The sequence below is a fragment of the Salmo trutta genome, chromosome 18, assembly GCF_901001165.1.
Source record: "Salmo trutta chromosome 18, fSalTru1.1, whole genome shotgun sequence".
Taxonomy (NCBI): Eukaryota; Metazoa; Chordata; class Actinopteri; order Salmoniformes; family Salmonidae; genus Salmo; species Salmo trutta.
Genome location: NC_042974.1, coordinates 52,778,048 through 52,803,014, shown reverse-complemented (window position 1 = coordinate 52,803,014; position 24,967 = coordinate 52,778,048). Strand labels below are relative to the sequence as shown.

Genomic DNA, 24,967 nt, shown 5'->3' with positions numbered 1-24,967 from the left:
CTTATGATCGCTGGAGACAAATGTGGAACAGGTAGAATATCACCTTTTCCACTGTGAAGTTTATGAAATGCTGGGTTTCTAACTTGCAGGGATGAAATTTGGAGACCCAAAATATAGGCTTTTTAGCCATGCGCAAATGACAGTATAGCACCAAACCAACCAAGTTGATTTATGATTTCTAGAATGTTTAGTTATATGCCCAGATGTTTCACTGTATTTAAACATATGCAATGTGCTCAATATTTGCCACTATCCGTAGCAACTGTCAGTTATACTCATATACATTTATAACTGTCACTATAGTGTTAGTTGCCTTACATTTTGCATGATTCCATTACATTGTTAGTTTAACTTTCTTTCCTCTATCATGCCCGTGTTGTTGTTCCTGAGGATCGCTAGCAATAGTGGATCATGTTGGGCTAACGTATTACAAGTTGTGCAATCATTTGGGACATTTGAAATGTCCCAAATAAAAAAAATATCAGAATTTTTTTGGAACCAGGAACAGATATAACGCCTGGTTCACTACAGACCTGACTCTCCTTGACCAGCACAAAAACATCCTGTGGCGTACTGCATTAGCTTTGAATAGCCCCAGCGATATGCAACCTTTCAGGGAAGTTAGGAACAAATATACACAGGCAATTAGGAAAGCACAGGCTAGCTTTTTCAAACAGAAATTTGCATCCTGTAGCACAAACACCAAAAAGTTCTGGGACACTGTAAAGTCCATGGAGAATAAGAGCACCTCCTCCCAGCTGCCCACTGCACAGAGGCAAGGAAACACTGTCACCACCAATAAATCCAAGATAAATGATTTTTTTTTTTGGTCTACGGCTGGTCATGCTTTCCACCTGGCTACCCCTACCCCGGTCAACAGCCCTGCACCCCCCACAGCAACTTGCCCAAGCCTCCCCCATTTCTCCTTTACCAAAATTCAGATAGCTGATGTTCTGAAAGAGCTGCAAAATCTGGACCCCTTCAAAACAGCCAGGCTAGACAATCTGGAGCCTCTCTTTTTAAAATTATCTGCTGAAATTGTTGCATCCCCTACTACTAGACTGTTCAACCTCTCTTTCATATCGTCTGAGATCCCCAAAAATTGGAAAGCTGCCGTGGTCATCCTCTTCTTCAAAGGGCGAGACACTCTAGACCGAAACTGCTACAGACCTATATCTATCCAACCCTGCCTTTCTAAGGTCTTCAAAAGCCAAGTTAACAAACAGATCACCGACCATTTCGAATCCCACCGTACCTTCTCCGCTATGCAATCTGGTTTTAGAGCTGGTCATGGGTGCATCTCAGCCATGCTCAAGGTTCTAAACGATATCATAACCGCCATCGATAAGAGACAATACTGTGCAGCGGTGTTCATCGACCTGGCCAAGGTTTTCGACTCTGTCAATCACCACATTCTTATCGGCAGACTCAACAGCCTTGGTTTCTCAAATGACTGCCTCGCCTGGTTCACCAACTACTTCTCAGACAGAGTTCAGTGTGTCAAATCGGAGGGCCTGTTGTCCGGACCTCTGGCAGTCTCTATGGGGATGCTACATCTTTCAATCCTCCGACTCTTCTCTCTGTATACATCAATGATGTCGCTCTTGCTGCTGGTGATTCTCTGATCCACCTCTACGCAGACGACACCATTCTGTATACTTCTGGCCCTTCTTTGGACGCTGTGTTACTATCCTTCAGACGAGCTTCAATGCCATACAACTCTCATTCCGTGGCCTCCAACTGCTCTTAAATGCAAGTAAAACTAAATGCATGCTCTTCAACCGATCGCTGCCCGCACCTGCCCGCCCAGCATCACTACTCTGGACGGTTCTGACTTAGAATATGTGGACAACTACAAATACCTAGGTGTCTGGTTAGACTGTAAACTCTCCTTCCAGACTCACATTAAGCATCTCCAATCCAAAATTAAATCTAGAATGGGCTTCCTATTTCACAACAAAGCGTCCTTCACTCAAGCTGCCAAACATACCCTCATAAAACTGACTATCCTACCGATCCTTGACTTCGGCCATGTCTTTTACAAAATAGCCTCCAACACTCTACTCAGCAAATTGGATGCAGTCTATCACAGTGCCATCCGTTTTGTCACCAAAGCCCCATATATTACCCACCTGTAATGGTCCTATGTGGAGCTGGTGTAGATAGTCAGGCGCAGGACAGCAGATATGATTAGTCAACGTTTTTTACTCAAAAAGACAAATATACAATGTAATATAACAAGCCCACAAAGACGGACCAAATTACAAAAAAAACAATCACTCACAAACACAACATGGGAAACAGACGGTTAAATAATAAACAAGTAATTGGTTGAGTGAAGTCAGGTGTGTAAGACAAAGACAGAACAAATGGAAAATGAAAGTGGATCGGCGGTGGCTAGAAAGCCGGTGACGTCGACCGCCGAACGTCGCCCGAACAAGGAGAGGGACCGACTTCGGCGGAAGTCGTGACAGTACCCCCACCTTGACGCGCAGCTCCAGCTGGGATCTGGGATCTATGTGTAACGCCCGCTCGATGTCCGCGTCCAGCTCCCACACCACTGGTGCCACCAGGCAAGAGGCTGGAAGTATTGGAGTATGATCCATGGACCGCTCCTCTGTGTCATACATCCGGGACAGTGCATCTGTGTTAGCGTTCTGGGAACCTGGTCTGTAGGATAGAGTGAAAACAAAACGTGTAAAAAACATGGCCCACCTTGCCTGGCGAGTGTTCAGTCTCCTCGCCGCCCGGATATACTCCAGATTGCGGTGGTCAGTCCAGATGAGAAAAGGGTGTTTAGCCCCCTCAAGCCAATGTCTCCACGCATTCAGAGCTTTGACAACAGCCAACAGCTCCCGGTCCCCCACGTCATAGTTTCACTTTGGTGGTGTGCCTGAGCGCTGAGAGAGCATGGCTCCTATCCCAGCCTCGGACGCGTCCACCTCCACTATGAACGCCAAAGAGGGATCTGGATGAGCCAGCACGGGAGCCGAGGTAAACAGAGCCTTCAGGTGACCAAAAGCCCTGTCCACCTCAGCCGACCACTGCAGCCACACCGGTCCACCCTTCAGCAGTGAGGTAATGGGAGCTGCTAAACCCCAGATAAACCTCCGGTAGTAGTTGGCAAACCCTACAAACCGCTGCACTTCCTTTACTGTGGTGGGAGTCAGCCTTGTCAGCCTTGTCGTACAGGTCATGCTCCAACAGTTGACCAAGCACCCTGCGCACCAGCGACACATGCTCGGCGAGTGTAGCGGAGTATATCAGAATGTCGTCGATATACACCACTACACCTGCCCGTGCAGGTCCCGGAAAATCTCGTCAACAAAGGCCTGGAAGACTGATGGAGCATTCATCAACCCGTATGGCATGACGAGGTACTCATAGTGCCCTGAAGTGGTTCTAAATGCCGTCTTCGACTCGTCCCTCTCCCGGATACGCACCAGGTTGTAAGCACTCCTGAGATCCAATTTTATGAAGAAGCGCGCCCCGTGCATTGACTCGATCGCACTGGCAATGAGAGGCAGCGGGTAGCTATACCTCACTGTGATCTGATTGATCCCTCGATAGTCAATACACGGGCGCAGAGCTCCATCCTTCTTCTTCACAAAAAAGATACTCGAGGAGGCAGGTGAAGTGGAGGGCCGAATGTATCCCTGCCCCAGGGATTCGGAGACACATTTTTCCATAGCCGCCGTCTCCTCCTGTGACAGAGGATACACGTGGCTCCTGGGAAGTGCTGCGTCTACCAGGAGATTTATCGCACAATACCCCCCCGTCGATGGGGTGGTAATTGAGTCGCCTTCTTCTTACAGAAGGCGAGAGCCAAATCGGCATATTCTGAGGGGATGCGCACGGTGGAGACCTGGTCTGGACTTTCCACCGTAGTCGCACCGATGGAAACTCCCATACACCTCCCTGAGCACTCTCGTGACCACCCCTTGAGAGTCCTATGTTGCCACGAAATAGTGGGGTCATGACAGGCCAACCAGGGTAGGCCCAGCACCACGGGAAACGCAGGAGAATCAATAAGGAAGAGACTGATTCTCTCCTTGTGACCCCCCTGCGTAACCGTGCTTAGTGGAGCGGTGGCCTCCCTAATCAGCCATGACCCTAATGGTAAACTATCTAGGGTGTGCACAGGGAAGGGCATATCTACAGGAACAAGGGGGATCCCTAAACTATGAGCAAATGAATGGTCAGTAAAATTCCCAGTTAAGCCTGAATCTACGAGCGCCTTATGCTGGGAATGCGGGGAAATCTCAGGAAATTGTATAAACACATACATGTGAGCAACAGGGGGCTCTGGGTGAGCCTGGTGCCAACTCACCTGGTGTGACACGATAGTGCCCTGCCTGCTGCCTCGACTCCCTGAGGAACCCCCCCAGCACCGACCAGCACTGTGCTCTCTGCGGCCACAGATGGTGCAGGGAATGACCCCTCCTCCGGTCGCCCTAAATGCAGCACTTCCTAGCTCCATGGGCGTCAGATCGGAGGTGCCGGGGGATGGAACTGACGGGCCCCGATCCGGAAGTCCGCGGGTGGCCAGCAGGTTGTCCAGCCGGATGGACAGGTCCACCAGTTGGTCCAACGTGAGGGTGGTGTCTCGGCAGGCCAACTCCCGACGGACGTCCTCGCGCAGACGGCACTGGTAGTGATCGATCAGGACCCTGTCGTTCCATCCCGCGCTGGCAGCCAGGGTCCTGAAGTCCAAAGCGAAATTCTGCGCGCTCCTCGTCCCCTGCCTCAGGTGGAACAGACGTTCACCCGCCACTCGACCCTCAGGCGGGTGGTGGAACACTGCCCGAAAGCGGCGGGTGAACTCTGCGTAATAGTCCAACGCTGCGTCTCCTTCACTCCATACGGCATTGGCCCACTCCAGGGCTTTGCCTGAGGGGCAGGAGACGAGGGCAGACACGCTCTCACACCCCGAAGGAGCCGGGTGGACGGTCGCCACGTAGAGCTCCAGCAGGAGTAGAAACCCCTGGCATCCGGCAGCCGTCCCATCATACTCACTCGGGAGCGCAAGTCAAATCCCGCTGGGACCGGGTGAAGGTGGGACAGTGGACAGTGGACAGTGGGACCTGCTGTAGTGGGGCTGGTGGAGGCACTGGAAAACCTCCTCCTCCCTCCCAACGATCCATCGTCTGCAGCACGCGATCCATAACGGTGCCCAGACGTTGCAACATGGTCGGGTGCTGCTGAACGTGCTCCTCCACTGCAACAGGGAGGGCGTCTGCTCCTGCTGACTCCATTCTTCGGGTGAGTGATTCTGTAATGGTCCTGTGTGGAGCTGGAGTAGATAGTCAGGCGCAGGACAGCAGATATGAGTAATCAACGTTTTTTACTCAAATAGACAAATATACAACGTAACATAACATGCCCACAAAGACACACCGAATTACAAAAAAAACAATCACTCACAAACACAACATGGGAAAAAGAGGGTTAAATAATAAACAAGTAATTGGTTGAGTGAAGCCAGGTGTGTAAGACAAAGACGGAACAAAAGGAAAATGAAAAGTCAATCGGTGGTGGCTAGAAAGCCGGTGACGTCGACCACCGAACGCCACCCGAACAAGGAGAGGGACGTCTTCGGCATAAGTCGTGACACCACCACTGTGACCTGTATGCTCTCGTTGGCTGGCCCACTGCTCTCGTCGCCAAACCCACTGACTCCAGGTCATCTATAAGTCTCTGCTAGGTAAAGCCCTGCCTTAGAAACTGGAACTCAGAAAACTGGAAGAAAAATCACTGAAGCTGGAGACATATCTCCCTCACTAGCTTTAATAATTAAGCACCAGCTGTCAGAGCAGCTCACAGATCACTGCACCTGTACATAGCCTATCTGTAAATAGCCCATCCAACTACCTCATCCCCATACTGTTATCTATTTTATTTATTTTTTCTCCTTTGCACCCCAGTATCTCTACTTGTACACTCATCTTCTGCACATCTATCACTCCAGTGTTTAATTGTTATATTGTAATTATTTCGCCACTATAGCCTATTTATTGCCTTACCTCCGTTATCCTACCTCATTTGCACACACTGTATATAGACTTTTTCTACTGTATTATTGACTGTATGTTTGTTTATTCCATGTGTAACTCTGTTGTTGTTTGTGTTGCACTGCTTTGATTTATCTTGGCCAGGTCGAAGTTGTAAATGAGAACTTGTTCTCAACTAGCCTACCTGGTTAAATAAAGGAACCCTGAGAAACACCGAAATTTACAATTGATTTGTCAGAGGACAAACCATTCACAGAGACAAACTGATATCTTTCCGACAGATAAGATCTAAACCAGGCCAGAACTTGTCCATGTAGACCAATTTGGGTTTCCAATCTCTCCAAAAGAATGTGGTGATCGATGGTATCAAAAGCAGCACTAAGATCTAGGAGCACGAGGACAGATGCAGAGCCTCGGTCTGACGTCATTAAAAGGTCATTTACCACCTTCACAAGTGCAGTCTCAGTGCTATGATGGGGTCTAAAACCAGACTGAAGCGTTTCGTATACATTGTTTGTCTTCAGGAAGGCAGTGAGTTGCTGCGCAACAGCTTTTTCAAAATTTTTTGAGAGGAATGGAAGATTCGATATAGGCCGATAGTTCTTTATAATTTCTGGGTCAAGATTCGGCTTTTTCAAGAGAGGCTTTATTACTGCCAGTTTTAGTGAGCTTGGTACACATCCGGTGGATAGAGAGCCGTTTATTATGTTCAACATAGGAGGGCCAAGCACAGGAAGCAGCTCTTTCAGTAGTTTAGTTGGAATAGGGTCCAGTATGCAGCTTGAGGGTTTAGAGGCCATGATTATTTTCATCATTGTGTCAAGAGATATAGTACTAAAACACTTTAGTATCTCCCTTTATCCTAGGTCCTGGCAGAGTTGTGCAGACTCAGGACAATGGAGCTTTGGAGGAATACGCAGATTTAAAGAGGAGTCCGTAATTTGCTTTCTAATGATCATGATCTTTTCCTCAAAGAAGTTCATAAATGTATTACTGCTGAAGTGAAAGCCATCCTCCATTTGCGAATGCTACTTTTTAGTTAGCTTTGCGACAGTATCAAAAACGGTAATGAAATATAAAGTATACGGTAAGTATACGGTAATGAAAAAGAAAAAACCGTGAGGTAGTCAGGTAGCAAAGTAACACAATATAAAAAATCTATATACAGTGTGTGCAAATGAGGTAATATTAGGGAGGTAAGGCAATAAATAGGCTGTAGTGGCGAAATAATTAAAAATTAGCAATTAACACTGGAGTGATAGGTGTGCAGAAGATGAATGAGCAAGTTTACATACTGGTGTGCAAAAGGAGAGCATGGGGATGAGGTAGTTGGATGGGCTATTTACAGATGGGCTATGTACAGGTGCAATTATCTGTGAGCTACTCTGACAGCTGATGCTTAAAGTTAGTGAGGGATATATGAGTCTCCAGCTTCAGAGATTTTTGCAATTCGTTCCAGTCATTGGCAAAAGAGAACTGGAAGGAAAGGCGGCCAAAGCAGGAATTGGCTTTGGGGATGACCAGTGAAATATTCCGGCTGGAGCGCATTCTACGGGTGGGTGCTGCTATGGTGACCAGTGAGCTGAGATAAGGCGGGGCTTTACCTAGCAAAGACTTATAGATGACCTGGAGCCAGTGGGTTTGGTGACGAATATGAAGTGAGGGCCAGCTAACGAGAGCATACAGGTCGCAGCAGTGGGAAGTATATGAACGGATGGCACTGTGATAGACTGCATCCAATTTGCTGAGTAGAGTGTTGGAGGCTATTTTGTAAATGACATCGCTGAAGTCAAGGATCGGTAGGATAGTCAGTTTTACGAGGGTATGTTTGGCAGCATGAGTGAAGGAGGCTTTGTTGCGAAATAGAAAGCCGATTCTAGATTTAATTTTGGATTGGAGATGCTTAATGTGAGTCTGTTAGGAGAGTTTACAGTCTAACCAGACACCTAGGTATTTGTAGTTGTCCACATATTCTAAGTCAGAACCGTCCAGAGTAGTGATGCTGGACGGGCGGGCAGGTGCGAGCAGCGATCGGTTGAAGAGCATGCATTTAGTTTTACTTGCATTTAAGAGCATTTGGAGGCCACGGAAGGAGAGTTGTATGGCATTGAAGCTCGTCTGGAGGTTAGTAACACAGCGTCCAAAGAAGGGCCAGATGTATTCAGAATGGTGTCGTCTGCATAGAGGTGGATTAGAGAATCACCAGCTGCAAGAGCGACATCACTGATGTATACAGAGAAAAGAGTCGGCCCGAGAATTGAACCCTATGGCACCCCCATAGAGACTGCCAGAGGTCCGGACAACAGGCCCTCTGATTTGACACGCTGAACTCTGTCTGAGCAGTAGTTGCTGAACCAGGTGGCAGTCATTTGAGAAACTAAGGCTGTTGAGTCTGCCGATAAGAATGTGGTGATTGACAGAGTCGAAAGCCTTGGCCAGGTCAATGAATATGGCTACACAGTGTTGTCTTTTATCGATGGCAGTTATGATATTGTTTAGGCCCTTGAGTGTGGCTGAGGTGCACCGATGACCAGCTCTGAAACCAGATTGCATAGTGGAGAGGGTACGGTGGGATTCGAAATGGTCGGTGATCTGTTTGTTAACTTGGCTTTCGAAGACCTTAGAAAGGCAGGGTAGGATAGATATAGGTCTGAAACAGTTTGGGTCTAGAGTGTCTCCCCCTTTGAAGAGGGGGATGACCGCGGCAGCTTTCCAATCTTTGGGGATCTCAGACGATGCAAAAGAAAGGTTGAACAGGTTAGTAATAGGGGGGCTGCAACAATTGCGGCGGATAATTTTAGAAAGAGAGGGTCCAGATTGTCTAGCCCAGCTGATTTGAAGGGGTCCAGATTTTTCAAATCTTTCAGAACATCAGCTATCTGGATTTGGGTGAAGGAGAAATGGGGGAGGCTTGGGCAATTTGCTGTGGGGGGTGCAGGGCTGTTGACCGGGGTAGGGGTAGCCAGGTGGAAAGCATGGCCAGCCACAGAAAAATGCTTATTGAAATTGTCAAATATCGTGGATTTATTGGTGGTGACATTGTTTCCAAGCCTCAGTGCAGTGGGCAGCTGGGAGGAGGTGCTCTTATTCTCTATGGACTTTACAGTGTCCCAGACATTTTTGGAGTTTGTGCTACAGGATGCAAATTTCTGTTTGAAAAAGCTAGCCTGTGCTTTCCTAACTGCCTGTGTATATTGGTTCCTGACTTCCCTGAAATGTTGCATATCGCTGGGGCTATTCGAAGCTAATGCAGTACGCCACAGGATGTTTTTGTGCTGGTCAAGGGCAGTCAGGAACCAATATACACAGGGCCTGTTCCTGGTTCTACATTTTTTGAATGGGGCGTGCTTATTTGAGATGGTGAGGAAGGCACTTTTAAAGAATAACCAGGCATCCTCTGCTGACAGAATGAGGTCAATATCCTTCCAGGATACCTGGGCCAGGTCGATTAGAAAGGCCTGCTTGCTGAAGTTTTTTAGGGAGCGTTTGACAGTGATGAGGTGTGGTCGTTTGACCGCAGACCCATTATGGACGCAGGCATTGAGGCAGTGATCGCTGAGATACTGAATGATGACAGCAGAGGTGTATTTGGAGGGCTGGTTTGTCAGGATGATATCTATGAGGGTGCTCGTGTTTATGGATTTGGGGTTGTACATGGTAAATTCATTGATAACTTGTGTGAGATTGAGGGAATCTTGCTTAGATTGTAGGACGGCCAGGGTGTTAAGCATGTCCCAGTTTAGGTCACCTAACATTACGAGCTCTGAAGATAGATGGGGGCAATCAATTCACATATGGTGTCCAGGGCACAGCTGGGGGCTGAGGGTGGTCTATAACAAGCAGCAACCGTGAAATACTTGTTTATGCAAAGGTGGATTTTTAGAAGTAGAAGCTCAAATTGTTTGGGCACAGACCTGGATAGCATGACAGAACTCTGGATGCTATCTCTGCAGTAGATTGCAACTCCACCCCCTTTTGGCAGTTCTATCTTGTCGGAAAATGTTATAGTTAGGGATGGAAATTGCAGGATTTTTGGTGGCCTTCCTAAGCCAGGATTCAGACACGGCTAGGACATCCGGGTTGGCAGAGTGTGCTAAATTACTGAATAAAACAAACTTAGGGAGGAGGCTTCTAATGTTAACATGCATGAAACCAAGCCTTTTACGGTTACAGAAGTCAACAAATGAGAGCTCCTGGTGAATGGGAGTGGAGCTAGGAGCTGCAGGGCCTGGATTAACCTCTACATCACCAATGGAATGGAGGAGGAGTAGGATAAGGGTATGGCTAAAGGCTATAAGAACTGGTCGTCTAGTGCGTTCGGAACAGAGAGTAAAAGGAGCAGGTTTCTGGGCGTGGAAGAATAGATTCAAGACATAATGTACTGACAAGGGTATGGTGGGATGTGAATACAGTGGAGGTAAACCTAGGCATTGAGTGACGATGAGAGAGGTTTTGTCTCTAGAGACACCATTTAAACCAGGTGAGGTCACCGCATGTGTGGGAGGTGGAACAAAAGGGTTAGGGTTAGGGTTAGCTAAGACCTACTGAGCAGTGCTGGAGGCTCTACAGTGAAATAAGACAATAATCACTAACCAAAACAGCAATGGACAAGGCATATTGACATTAGGGAGAGGCATGCGTAGCCGAGTGATCGTAGGGATCAGTGAATAGCTAGGTGAGCTGGAGACACGACAATTCAGACAGCTAGTGGGCCGGGGCTAGCAGAAGGGCCTTAGGGGGACGTCGCGACGGTCCGTGTCGGCAGTAAAAAGGGTCCGGGCCAATTGGCAAAATAGGTAGGCTGGGAGATGGGCCTAGCACGAGGCTAGTTCCTGGCTAACTGGTGCTTGCTTCGGGATGTTAGCCAGGAGTACCCACTCAGATAGCAGCTAGCTAGCTGCGCTGATCCAGGTGAAAAGGTTCAGAGCTTGCGGTAGGAATCCAGAGATATGGAGATTTGGTGGAGAAAAAGCAGTCCGGTATGCTCTGGGCTGAATAGCGCTGTGCAGACTGGCAGGAGTTGACCGGGCTAAGGTTAGCTGATGACCGCTAGCAGTGGCTAACTGACTACTAGCTAGTAACTAGTTAGCTTGCTAGCTGCTGTTGGGGGTTCCGGGTCATGTTAATGCACAGTCTATCAGGCATCGGCTGTGAAGCTGAGTGATCATAGGGTCCAATGAGCAGTACTAGATGAAACAGGGAACCATTTAGTAGTAATTTACTACATTGAGCGAGCGGGAGACGCAGCGTTCAGGGAGTTAGCAGGCCGGGGATAGCAGATGGATCATCACCAAACATCCACGACACAGAGGCCGGTTGAGAGCACATCGGCCGAGTTACGTCAGCAGACCAGTCGTGATGGATCGGCAGGGCTCTGTGTCAACAAAGGGTCCAGGCCAATTGGCGGGAGAAGTGTTGTAGTTGGCGTACTTCGTTTGCTAGCCGGGAGATGGGCCTAGCTCGGGGCTAACTGGTGCATGCTTTTGGACAAGGGTGTTAGCCACAATAGCTCCTTGCTAGCAACTTGCTAGCTGTGAAGATCAGGTGAATTGGTCCAGAGCTTGCGGCAGGAATCCGGTGATGTAGTGGAAAAGAGCAGTTCGATATGCTCAGGGCTGGTATCGCGCTGTGCAGACTGGCAGGTATTATCCGGGCTATCCAGGCTAAAGCGGCAGGAGTCCGAGCTAAAGGTAAAGACCGCTAGCAGAGGCTAACAATGACTAAATATCTAGTAGCTAATTAGCTGGCTAGCTTCTGATGGAGGTTCCAGTTATAAGGTCAAAAAAAATTGCTAATCTGTACCACATTAGGTGAGGCGGGTTGAAGGAATGTATATTTATTTCGAAAATTAAAAAAAGAGATTGAAATGTATACAAAAAAAACTGAAAAAGACTATATTTACATGGGACGAAAACAAACACATCTTACTGCTGCACCATCTTGGTTGTCATCACAGTTCCATGATTAAAAAGGTTTGTTGTAGTAGATTTATAGGACTACTGTTCAACCCCATTGTATACTCTTCTCACCTTTCAATATTTCATGGAACAATTGAATATGACAACTTTCAGGATTAATCAAACCACTGTATTTTTGATTCACCAATATCTTTTGTGCTTAAAAAAACAGGTTTGGAGAGCCTTTATTATTCCTGAATGCTTCCCTAACACTAAATAATATACAAGATCAGAGTATTTTTAAGTCTATCAATTGGTGCTGTAAAGGAGATGACTATGCCTGTATTTACATGGCTTTCTTTCACTGATCACTAATTCTGAACCGTTCCCTCCATATTCTCTAGTGAGTCTGTCGAGAAAATTCTAATTGAAGGTACACCAAATTCAAAGGGGTTTGGCTTTTGATAAATGTACTGAAAACACTATTGAATGAGAAACTACACTAGAAAAGCTGTTGGCCAGCAAGTAAGACTGTTTTCAGTGGTTGAATGAAATGTATTCAGCACGCGCAGTTGAACCACCCTTGCAAAGCCCGTTATGCATTTGCATAAGGTAAGTCTGAATACCACCTACTAAGAAGTATGTAGGAAAGGCATGCGTAGGTGTACATTTCTTCTGAATCCAGCCCTTAGTGTGTAGGTGATTTTTTAAATGTAAATCCATTTCTGGTTTTGATGGAAGTGTGGTTGACATGGTATCATTGTGTGAAAGTGTATATTTGGAAAAGGATTCCAATTTAAGTATATCATGTGCTAGGCTATATTTCACAATTTAGGTACATTTTGGAGAAAAAAAACAGCATAATTGAACAATGAGTTTTTGGGGGCTAACGGATGCCTATGGAAATCATACAGTACTGCATAACTATCTCTCACTCTTCTTTCTTTCCCTTTATTCAGTATCTTCACTTCCTATCTTCTTGCCCTGCCTCTCTGCCTCCCTCTATCCCTCTCTCTTTAATACTCTGTCTTTATGGCTCAATCCCAATAACCCCACCCCTTACACGGAACCCAGACAGGCTGTGCGCGTGTGCCATCGTGCATTTATTGATTTTGTCCCCCCACACTAAACACGATCATGACACACAGGTTAAAATATCAAAACAAACTCTGAACCAATTATATTAATTTGGGGACAGTTCGAAAAGCATTAAACATTTATGGCAATTTAGCTTGCACTTGCTAGCTAATTTGTCCTATTTAGCTAGCTTGCTGTTGCTAGCTAATTTGTCCTGGGATATAAACATTGAATTGTTATTTTACCTGAAATCCACAAGGTCCTCTACTGCGCCAATTAATCCACACAGAAAACTGTCAACCAAATTGTTTCTAGTCATCTCTCTTCCTTCCAGGCTTTTTCTTCTCTTGACTTTATATTGCGATTGGCAACTTTCATAAATTAGGTGCATTACTGCCACCGACCTTGTTCGTCTTTCAGTCACCCACATGGCTATAACCAATGAGGAGATGGCACGTGGGTACCTGCTTCTATAAACCAATGAAGAGATGGGAGAGGCAGGACTTGCAGCGCGATCTGCGTCAGAAATAGAACTGACTTCTATTTTAGCCCTTGTCAACGCAGACGCTCGTTGGCGCGCGCGAGCAGTGTGGGTGCAATAATTGAATAATATAAAATTAGAAATAGTTTTTCTAGTGTAATCAGCCTGTTAGCCCAAGTAGTAGGTGCATGGTAATGTTGTTTCTGGCTCATTAACATATTTCGAGGCTTTTCTTGAAAGAGGGTATATTTGTTGCACCCATGAGTGTGAATGCTGTACCAATTTAAATCGTATGTTGTCATTGTGCATCATTGCTTTAAAAAAAAATACAGATCCTGTAGAGGTTTTAAGGATTGGGCCCTTTTTTCAATTTTTGCCTAAAATGACATGCCCAAATCTAACTGCCTGTAGCTCAGGACCTGAAGCAAGGATATGCATATTCTTAATACTATTTGAAAGGAAAAACTTTGATGTTTGTGGAAATGAGAAAGGAATGTAGGAGAATATAACACAGATCTGGTAACAGATAATACAAAGAAAAAATGTGTTGTGTATTATTCCAGGATAGGCGCAATATGATTTTGGCCACTAGATGGCAGCAGTGTATGTGCGAAGTTGATCCAGACTGATCCAATGAACCATTGCTTTTCTGTTCAAAATGTTGTATCAAGTCTGCCCAAAATGTTCCTAATTGGTTTATTGATACATTTTCAAGTTCATAACTGTGCACTCTCCTCAAACAATAGCATGGTATTATTTCACTGTACTAGCTACTGTAAATTGGACTGTGCAGTTAGATTAATAAGAATTTAAGCTTTCTGCCTATACTTACAACCTCATGCTAATCACATTAGCCTATGTTAGCTCAACCGTTCCACGGGGGTGGACACCAATCCTGTGGTGTCTGGAAGTGCAAGTGATATAACCACCAAATATTCTTTAATATACTCTAATGTGTAAACTCTTTACCTAGTAGCTGACCTGCTTCCAGCAATACCTTGTAATTACAGTAAAATGCTGTGAAATAAAAAACCCTCCCTCAATGAATATCATTCATTAATCCATTCATTCATTCTGGTTCTGGTAGCATTGACTTTTTTTTAACAGAATAATACAGTACATTTTACAGTATTGTAATGTCTGTCATCACACAGTACTTGCTTTGATACCGTATTTATATAACAGTACTGTAATATAAAATACAGAATTTTACTTGCCCCTGAGCTGTCTGTAAGATACTGTCAAATTCACACTAACCCCTTTACAGTGTAGGGAATGGGACACTACATCAATCACACACATCAGAAACTGCCAACGTATACCATGCAATTAATTGATGACGAGCCTTGTGTTTTTCACGATGCCTGTACTGGTGGAAGTAATAGGTTTCCTTATATTTTTCTTGCAATAAATACGTAGCTAACATATGAGCAACAAATGAGAACAGCATAATGTACCCATCCTCTGGCTGTGGTTCAATGTGAAGTAGTACTGAAGCAGGACTTTCATTCCATAGCAGTTTGACATGTAACAGTCACATTTCCTTCACTCAGTCATTACCAGTGTGAGCATTATAGCTAGAACAATTAAAACCACCGTTCTGAACTAATATTTATTCTAAGCATATTAGGGTCCATGCACAGATCGGCTACAAAGCTACACATCCATAGAATACAGGCATTGTCATCCTGCACTACACAATAAGCAAGACTTAGCTACTGCTACATTGCCTGCATTGGCAAATATCTTCAATATCTAATGTTAAATATCTTCAATCTCTAACGTTACAACAATAAAGAACAATGACAAGTGATTGACTTTAAAATATATTTTTTTCATGAACAGCAAGGCAAGCTTACAAAATTGTACATTCAAATTGCAGTAAATGCTTTAGCTAGCTAGCAACATTTTTTGCATCCCCTGGGTTTCACAAGATGACAGCCTGGTTTGCTAGTTTGCTTTGGAGTCCCTAAAACATTAAACAACACAAATTACAGTTCATACAAATGTCGAATGCCCACATAGAAAGCTAAATGTATAGCTACACTGTAAAACATTTATTGTAAATTGTACAGTAACTTACGAGCAGCAATTGCAGCAACACTACTGTAATCCATTTTACAATACTCAATTGCAAAAAATACCAAAAATGTTACTGTAATCAAATTTACTACTGTATATTACTGGAATTACCCATGCAACGACACTTTACCCAATGTTCTTTCCAAGTTTTCATTTGTACATTTTGGTCATTTAGTGGATGCTCTTGTCCTTAACAACTTAGTGTATTCAACTAAGGTTGATTAAAAAACACATCACAGTCATAGCAAGTCAAAAGTTTCTATACCCGTTACTGAAAATGTTATTGTAGTTAAGGATATATTGGTCTTCAAAGTAATTGTAACTACAACATCTTATGATATATCTCTGACCATCTCTGGATAATGCCAATACACTACTGAGATATTAATGGTAACTTGATGAAAGAGCAATGAAACACAGTACAATGCAGTAAAAGTGACTATTCAACTGTAAGACAATGACATTCAGATTATTGTACTGTAATAACAAGGGATTAGAGCAAGCTGATTGGCTGTAGACATCACATAGTACAGTATATTAATGAATACTAGGTATTTTCAATCAGTTAAACTTCTAGAGACCTAAACAAAGCCTTCCAAACTAGCCGTGATAACAGATCAAATGGACATGGATAAATACTCAACCATTAAAGATTCTAAGACCAACCACCACTATGATTTGTTTCATATATACACTTAATTGCTGGAATAAAAAATACTACCATATATTACTTAAATTGGTACAAGACTCTAACTAACGTGTGCAACAAATATAGCCATTTACAAGGCACGCCTTCAAATATGTTAATGAGCCAGCGATTATTTCTTCTCCCATAATATATCTCCACAATCCACCATCATTTACAGTATGCGGATGCGGTGTGTCAATCAACTCTAGGGTGTTAAGAAACAAAATGTCCACAACCTCTCAACCTGTTTAGACATGAATGGGATGATTCTAAAGCTTGGTGAATTTTTTGTTGTTGTACCGTCCCACTGATAAACTCTTGAACAGAAAGAGTGCTGCCTGCTAAGATGCTCTCACCATGCTAGGGAATCCCTTGGGGCTGCAACACACGCTCGCACGCACTCACACATGCACACACACACACAGACAGAAAGTGACAGACGGGTGGGCGGACTTACACAAACATGTCTTCATGAGTGTCCTCACCCTGATGCCTCTAGCGTTGTTGTAGACAACAGAATGCGTGATTGCAAAGCAAACCCAGTATTATCAGCATTAAACTCATTACAACACTATTGCTCATTCTGTAAAGGACTCTGTTGAAGAAATAACCGCTAATTTGCCTAATTGACTATGACTAGCTGTCAACAGTGTCTTGTGTTGAGATGTGTAAGGGACCTTGATGAGAAGTTAGGGCTTAGGCTTTGTGAGGTGTTTTGGAGGGGTTTAGACTTACAAAACATTGTGAGAGTTTAGGCCTTATTTTGTGAGTGTTTTGGAGATATTTAGACTCATATTTCTATGAGCCCATTTTGTCATTTTCTCCTGTGAGATTGTGTGTTTTATGATGTATTTTAATGTTTTCTTTCTCTCTGGAATTGGTGAATTGGTGTGAGGCCGGGGCTCATGGTAAAACCTGTGTATGTGTGTTTTTGTGTGTGTGTGTGTGTGCGCACGTCTGAGTGTATGTGTGTGGGTGTAACTGTGTGCGTGTGTGAGTGTGTGTATGGTCGTTTGAGGTGGGAGGGCAGGTTAGACTGCTTTTCAAAACACTCATCCCAATTCTCTTAGGCTATCAATGAAAAATTAATAAGCGAGAGATCGATCTGATAGCATCACAGTGGGAGAGACAACTGTACTCTGGAGAGAGGAGGAGCAGGGAAACAGGAGGAGAAGAACACAAGAGAGGGTTAGAGAAGGAGATAGAGAGAGCAAGATGTGTGACCTGTTGCCACAAGGGCAACCAGTGAAGAACAAACACCATTGTAAATACAGTACAACCTATATTTATGTTTATTTATTTTCCCTTTTGTCCATTAACTATTTGCACATCATTACAACACTGTAAATAGACATAATATGACATTTTGTAAGTGTAATGTTTAATGTACATTTTTTTCACTTGCTTTGGCAATGTTACCATATGTTTCCCATGCCAATAAAGCCCCTTAAATTGAAAAAAAATGAATTGAGACAGAGAGAGAGAGAGAGAGAGAGAGAGAGAGAGAGAGAGAGAGAGAGAGAGAGAGAGAGAGAGAGAGTCGATGAACAGTATTCTTACATAGGTATTCGTCTTGTCCAGATGGGATAGGGCAGTGCGATGGCGATTATGTGGATCCGTTGGGGGTGGTATGCTAATTGTAGTGGGTCTAAGGTGTCGGGTAAGGTGGAGGTGATATGGTCCTTAACTAGCCTCTCAAAGCACTTCATGATGACAGAAGTGAGTGCTACGGGGAGATAGTCATTTAGTTCAGTTACCTTCGCTTTCTTGGGTACAGGAACAATGGTGGACATGAAAACATTTCACTGTAAGGTTTACACCTGTTGTATTCAAAATATGTGACTAATCAAATTTGATTTGATTTGATCTTGAAGCAAGTGGGGACAACTCACAGATAGAGATCATATGCTGTGGGAAGGGAGACAACAGAGGAGAGAGAGAGAGAGAGAGAGAGAGAAGGAGGAGCAGAGAAACAGGACCAAAAAATAATAGGAGTTAGAAAGAGATAGAGATGATGTGTGGTAGAAAGAGAGAGACGAGAGGAGAAGGACAGAGGGGAGAGAGGTAGAAAGATCTCTTTTCTCTCTTCCACAACAGTGCTATGGTGTTGAACTAATGTCCAGATGCAGATGCATTGTGGTTAGACAGCCAGGTCACACGTGATACAGGTCAGTATTTGACCTCCATCCATGTCTGACAACGTCGGCCACTAGTGGCAACAGTGAGCAAGCGCTGCTACCTTCAAGTAGGTTTTGGTTTTGCTTATGGTGTTGGATGGGTGTGAATGTGTTTTTGACTCTAAAGGTTGCAAGTTCGTATCCAGTGATAGAAAGTTGTTATTGAGATTTTAGTTTTAACCGTATTTAAAACTTTCACCCTTAGATTAACCATTAGGAGGTAATGCTTACTTAACCTTAAGATTTTGGAGTTAATGCCTAAACTTAACCTTAAACACTTTGAAATTTGACATTTGCAACAACTTCGAAATTTGACGTTTGAGAAGCACTGATGAAGGTCTAATTCTGATGTGAGACAAGATAGATAGTTGTGGTTAGCAGGTGTGTGTAGGTTAGTCAGAGAAGTGTATTAGCCGCACGCAGGCACACACACACAGAGTGTATTAGCTCCACATATACAGCTAAAAACCCTCAACAGAGTACTACATTAATACTACACAATATCTGCAGCCTGAAACTTGATCTCATAGTTTCACTTCAGGATTTGAAGTAATTGGATACTGTAGGGCTTCTTTCATACTCATTCTTTGGCATTGTTTACTAGAATAAAATGCATACAGTGTATGAATGTTTGGGTGTGATGTGTGTGACCAGGTTATTTTGGGATAGTGTAAGTTTTGTGTGTGTGAGATTGTGTGTGTGTTTGCTCCCGTGAGCCCAGTCAGCAGGGAACAGGATTCTCACATCCGTCTCATGCCAGTGGAGAGGTGTATGGGTCAGATGTCTGGAGTGTGTGTGTGTGTGTGTGTGTGTGTGTGTGTGTGTGTGTGTGTGTGTGTGTGTGTGTGTGTGTGTGTGTGTGTGTGTGTGTGTGTGTGTGTGTGTGTGTGTGTGTGTGTGTGTGTGTGTGTGTGTGTCAGTGGCAATGTCTCTGTGCCCATATAGTAATTGTCAGAGTTTGGCAGGGCAATCAGTTCCATGCCACTGAACTCCATGTCTCTACACACACACACACACACACACACACACACACACACACACACAAAAACCACTCACACACCCGTATGCACGTGGTCATGGCTGGAAGGGCAGAGCGGCGAGATTCCCCAGCAGCTGAAAATGAACGTTTCTCCAAGTTCAGCCATGTCACTGTTGACAATGACAGTGATGCTGTCATGGAATGAGCAGAAACCATGTTGGACATTCACACTCACACACACAAACACACACATAAACACACACATCAGCATACATGTTATAGGTGCTTGTTTAGTTTATCTACCACAGTGTGTGTGTTTGTGTGTGTGTGTGTGTGTGTGTGTGTGTGCGTGTGCGTGTGCGTGTGCGTGTGTGTCTGTGCATGTGTTTGCATGTCTGTGTGTCCAAATTAAAGTGTGAGCTATTTTCATCCCACCATCATTATCTTTGTCCTCAAGTGTCCCAGACCCTTTAATATGGTAATGTTCCTGTAGTCCCTGGCAAGGTAATTGTTTAGTGCTTTGAGTTTGACTCTCTGCAGTGTCTCTCTTGTACCCAACTCCTCTCTAAATACGTTTTAACTAAATGTTTAGTGCACTGACTGTGTTTAGGTGAAGGAATTATAAGGACACATGTTGTTGGTTTATTGTTTTTCTTTTATCTTTAAAATACACATTAATAGAAATCATAACAAAAAATACAGGGAATTTACAAAACAATATGTTTTCATGTACTACAATTTTATAAGTTGTTTATGAAGATAATAGTTGTAGATTTGACTACACGCACACACACTCACCAGTCGCACACTCACACGAACAGACGCACAAACACACACACACACACACATTCCTCTGTTCCCAGTTTGAGTTCCCAGACATCACTCTCCAAACCACCCCTTAATTTAATTCAGAATGAAATTAAGGAACATTCCAACAGCCTCTCTCTCAGCAGCAATATATAGGCCAAAGCCAAGGGCTGTTATTTGACAGTAAACCCAAAAGGAGCAGCACAGAGAGGGGGCTTAGATTTCACTAATCCCCCCCTTGCCTGGGTGAGACTGCCATCTTTCTCCTCACTCTCTCTCTCTCTTGCACCTTGGCTTTTTCACACTACTTCTTTCTCTTGCTAGTTCTGTTTCCATCCCCCCTCTCTTTCTTCTCCCCTCTCTTTTCCTGGGTTGTTTCTAAGAGAGATACAGCCTGCTGTATTTTTGGCTGAAGTGTTGATCCTGTTTGTGTATCGCCCCAGGCCTCTCCTCCTCTCGTCCTTTCCTCTGCTCTACCGCTCCACTTTCCACTCTTCAGGAAAGCTGAGTCCTCTCTGTCCTTATTTTTTGACTGAGAAAGAGGCAGAGAGAGCGAGGGCGGGATACTGAGGGAGAAGGAGAGTAAAAGATAGGGGAGAGAAAGGGAGAGGGGGAGAGAGGGGTAAAATATATGTACTGTATTGGCTGCTGGAGGCAGAGAAGAACAGGAAAAAGGAGTTCAAGCGGGACACAGAGGGAGAGTATATCTAAGAGAGTGAGAGTGAACGTGAGCGATAGAGAAAATAAATGGTTTTTGTATTGAGTCACTGCAGTCTGTGCAAGGCCAATGGATTGATGACAGTCAGGGTATGGTAAAGTCACCCTCATCTCTGCCAAGACACCATACTGCAAAGCACACTACACAGTTTTCCTTCTGGGTTGTTCCACCTCAAAGGATTTAGACACCCACCATCTAAGATTGTTCTGAAAATCATTTCTGTTGTTAGAAAGAGATCGGATAAAAATTTGTGCAACATTATTTTGTTGAAGTTAAGCTAATTGATTGCACCCAAATTCTCAATTTTAATATTCAATAAATATAGTACCTAACATCCAATTTGGACCAACCTTTGTTCTAACAATGAGATAGACATGAGCATTCCAAAGAAATGGTCAAAAGCCATGGATACCTCACACCCCACAATCCACTCCAATTCCACCCCAACAACATGCATATCGTGTCAGTTTTCTGTCTTTGACAAGTTGTATGGAGTTGCGGCTAGGAGTATTGTTTATTCATCCTATGTAATCTATTCTCAGTGAATGTGGTGATGTTTTTTTCTGTTCAGAGAAATTTGTCATTGAAGTTTTTGGGTTTATGTCCCATCTTACATCCTGTTGTTAACGGGTTCTGACCTCTAAATGGTGCTGTTCCTGCTATTAGGTGGTAATTTTTTAAGGAATCCCCCCCCCCACACCCACATTGTTAAAGGGATAGTTCAATCACATTACAAAATTAAATATTGGTTTTCTTTCCCTGTAAGCAGTCTATGGACCAGGTATGACAGCACCCAAATTATGAAAGACAAGTATTGTAATTTTGAATTCCGTAAAGGGAGTGTAGAAGAGGTGAAAAAGTATTGCTGTCTATCAACAATGACAAGCCACGGGGTATGACAACTTGGATGGAAAATTACTGAGGATAATAGTGGAAGATATTGCCACTCCTATTTGCCATATTTTCAATTTAAGCCTACTAGAAAGTGTGTGCCCGCAGGCCTGGAGGGAAGCAAAAGTGATTCTGCTACCTAAGAATAACAATGCCCCCTTTACTGGCTCAAATAGCCAACCAATCATCCTGTTACCAACCCTTAATAAACTTTTTGAAAAAAATGTTTGATCAGATACTATTTTACAGTAAACAAATTGACAACAGACTTTCAGCACACTTATAGGGAAGGACATTACACAAACACAGCACTTACACAAATTACTGATGATTGGCTGAGAGACATTTATGATTAAAATGTTGTGGGGGCTGTTTGGTTAGTCTTCAGTGTTATGGCTTTACAACCTCTGCAACCCCTTATGGAAAAAGAGTTACCTGTCTAACAGAACACAGAGGGTGCTCTTTAATGGAAGCCTCTCCAACATAATCCAGGTAGAAACAGGAATTCCCCAGGGCAGCTGTCTAGGCCCCTTACTTTGTTCAATCTTTACTGACATGACACTGGCTTTGAGTAAAGTCAGTGTGTCTATGTATGCAGATGACTCAACATTATATATGTAATCTACTACAGCGACTGAAATCACTGCAACACTGAACAAAGAGCTGCAGTTAGTTTCAGAGTGGGTGGCAAGGAATAAATCAATCCTAAATATTTTCTAAAACAAACTAATGTTCTTAAAAAAAGCAATTACCTAATAGCAGAAACAGCACCATCTAGAGGTCAGAACCTGGTAATATCAGGTTGTGAGATTGGACATAAACCGAACAACTTCAATGACAAATTTATCTGAACAGGAAAGAAAAAAAAGAGACATCACCACATTCACTGAGAATACATTACATAGGATGAAGAAACAATAATCCAAGACGCAGCTACATATTAGTTGTCAAACATAGAGAACTGATGTTATATACTCGTTGTTGGGGTGGGATTGGAGTGGGGTGTGGGGTGTTCGTGGATGGCTTTCGGTCCAAATCTGATGAGGTACTGTAATTATTGAATATTATATGAATCCTATAAATTAAAATAGCCAATTTGGGTGCAATCCACTACCTTATTTCCTCAGAAATCAAATTATATTTCAACAAAATAATGTTTCCGGAATGCTTATCTTATCTAACGATTTCAGAACAATCTGAGATGGTGGGTGTCATGGCTTGATGAAATGACATGGAACAACCCTTATTCTGTGTCTCTGTAGCACCAATACACACAGTCAGTACAACTGTCTTTCTACTTCTACTATTTTTACTGTTTCTACTCTTTTCTACTGCTGAGTTTCTTTGTTTCTCTGCCCACCTGCCAGCACGCCTTTACATTGACCCCATACCTCGGTGTGTGCGTGTGTGTGTGGGGGGTTCTGTACCCTCGCGTATAGACAGACAGAGGTGATGATCATGAACTGATATCGACACAGCTCAAAGATAAGGTCAGCACACACACAACCTATCCCTGTGGGAATTCACTAACCAACACTCTCTCTATCTCCCTCTTTCTTTCTTTCTCTCCTTCTCTCTCTCTCTCAAGTGTGAAGAAGAGAATAGATGCTGAGTGTTTGATAGAGAGCGAGGAGCATCAGACACGAGTGGACATCATCTTTCCAGACCAAGTTCTTCTGAGATTGCAGATACAACAAGGTAGGACTCATCTTCCTCACCTTCCAAACCTAAACACACACACACACACACACACACACACACACACACACACACACACACACACACACACACACACACACACACACACACACACACACACACACACACACACACACACACACACACACACACACACTACTACTCTCAACGTCTATCTATCTATCTATCTATCTAGTACCAGTCAAAAGTTTGGACACACCTACTCATTCAAGGGTTTTTCTTTATTTTTACTATTTTCTACATTGTAGAATAATAGTGAAGACATCAAAACTATAAAATAACACATATGGAATCATGTAGCAACCAATTTTTTTAAAACATACAAAAGTATATTTGATATTTTAGATTCTTCAAAGTAGACACCCTTTGCCTTGATGACTGCTTTGCATTCTCTCAACCATCTTCATGAGGTACTCACCTGGAATAAATTTCAATTAACAGGTGTGCCTTTTCAAAAGTTAATTTGTGGAATTTCTTTCCTCCTTATTGCGTTTGAGCCAATCAGTTGTGTTGTGACAAGGTAGGGGTGGTATACAGAAGATAGCCCTATTTGAACAGCTCAAATAAGCAAAGATAATTTTATATATATATGTATATATATATATATATATATATATATATATATATATATATATATATATATATATATATATATATATATATATAGATATTCACCTTTATTTAACCAGGTAGGCCGCTTGAGAACAAGTTCTCATTTACAACTGCGGCCTGGCCAAGATAAAGCAAAGGAGTGCGACAAAAACAACAACACAGAGTTACACATGGGATAAACAAATGTACAGTCAATAACACAATAATAAATCTGTATACAGTGTGTGCAAATTAAGTAAGGAGATAAGGCAATAAATAGGCCATAGTGGCGAAGTAATTACAATTTAGCAATTAACACTGGAGTGATAGAAGTGCAGATGACAGTCCATCATGATTTTAAGACATGAAGGTCAGTCAATATGGAAAATTTCGAGAACATTTAAAGTTTCTTCAAGTGCAGTTACAAAAACCATCAAGCACTATGATGAAACTGGCTCTCATGAGGACTGACACAGGAAGGGAAGACCCAGAGTTACCTCTGCTGCAGAAGATAAGTTCATTAGAGTTAGCAGCCTCAGAAATTGCAGACCAAATAAATGTTTCACAGAGTTCAGGTAGCAGACACATCTCAACATCAACTGTTCAGAGGCGACTGCATGAATCAGGCCTTCATGGTCGAATTGCTGCAAAGAAACCACTACTAAAGGAAACCAATAAGAAGAAGAGACTTGCTTGGGCCAAGAAACATGAACAATGGACATTAGACCGGTGGAAATCTGTCCTTTTTAGTTCCATCTGCCATGTCTTTGTGAGACACAGAGTAGGCGAACGGATGATCTCCGTGTGTGTGGTTCCCACCGTAAAGCATGGAGGAAGAGGTGTGATGGT

At 43.5% G+C, this 24,967-nt stretch overlaps 1 protein-coding gene across 4 annotated transcripts in view; it reads left to right on the top strand.

Moving 5' to 3' along the window:
- The window catches only part of LOC115153505 (RNA binding protein fox-1 homolog 3), a 735,146-nt gene that overhangs the window by 113,661 nt on the left and 596,518 nt on the right, over positions 1 to 24,967 (top strand). For all 4 annotated transcript variants that reach the window (XM_029699001.1, XM_029699003.1, XM_029698999.1 and 1 more), the window contains exon 2: positions 23,397 to 23,506. The gene's annotated coding sequence lies outside the window, so the exon portion shown is untranslated. The remainder of the gene's footprint in view (positions 1 to 23,396; positions 23,507 to 24,967) is intronic.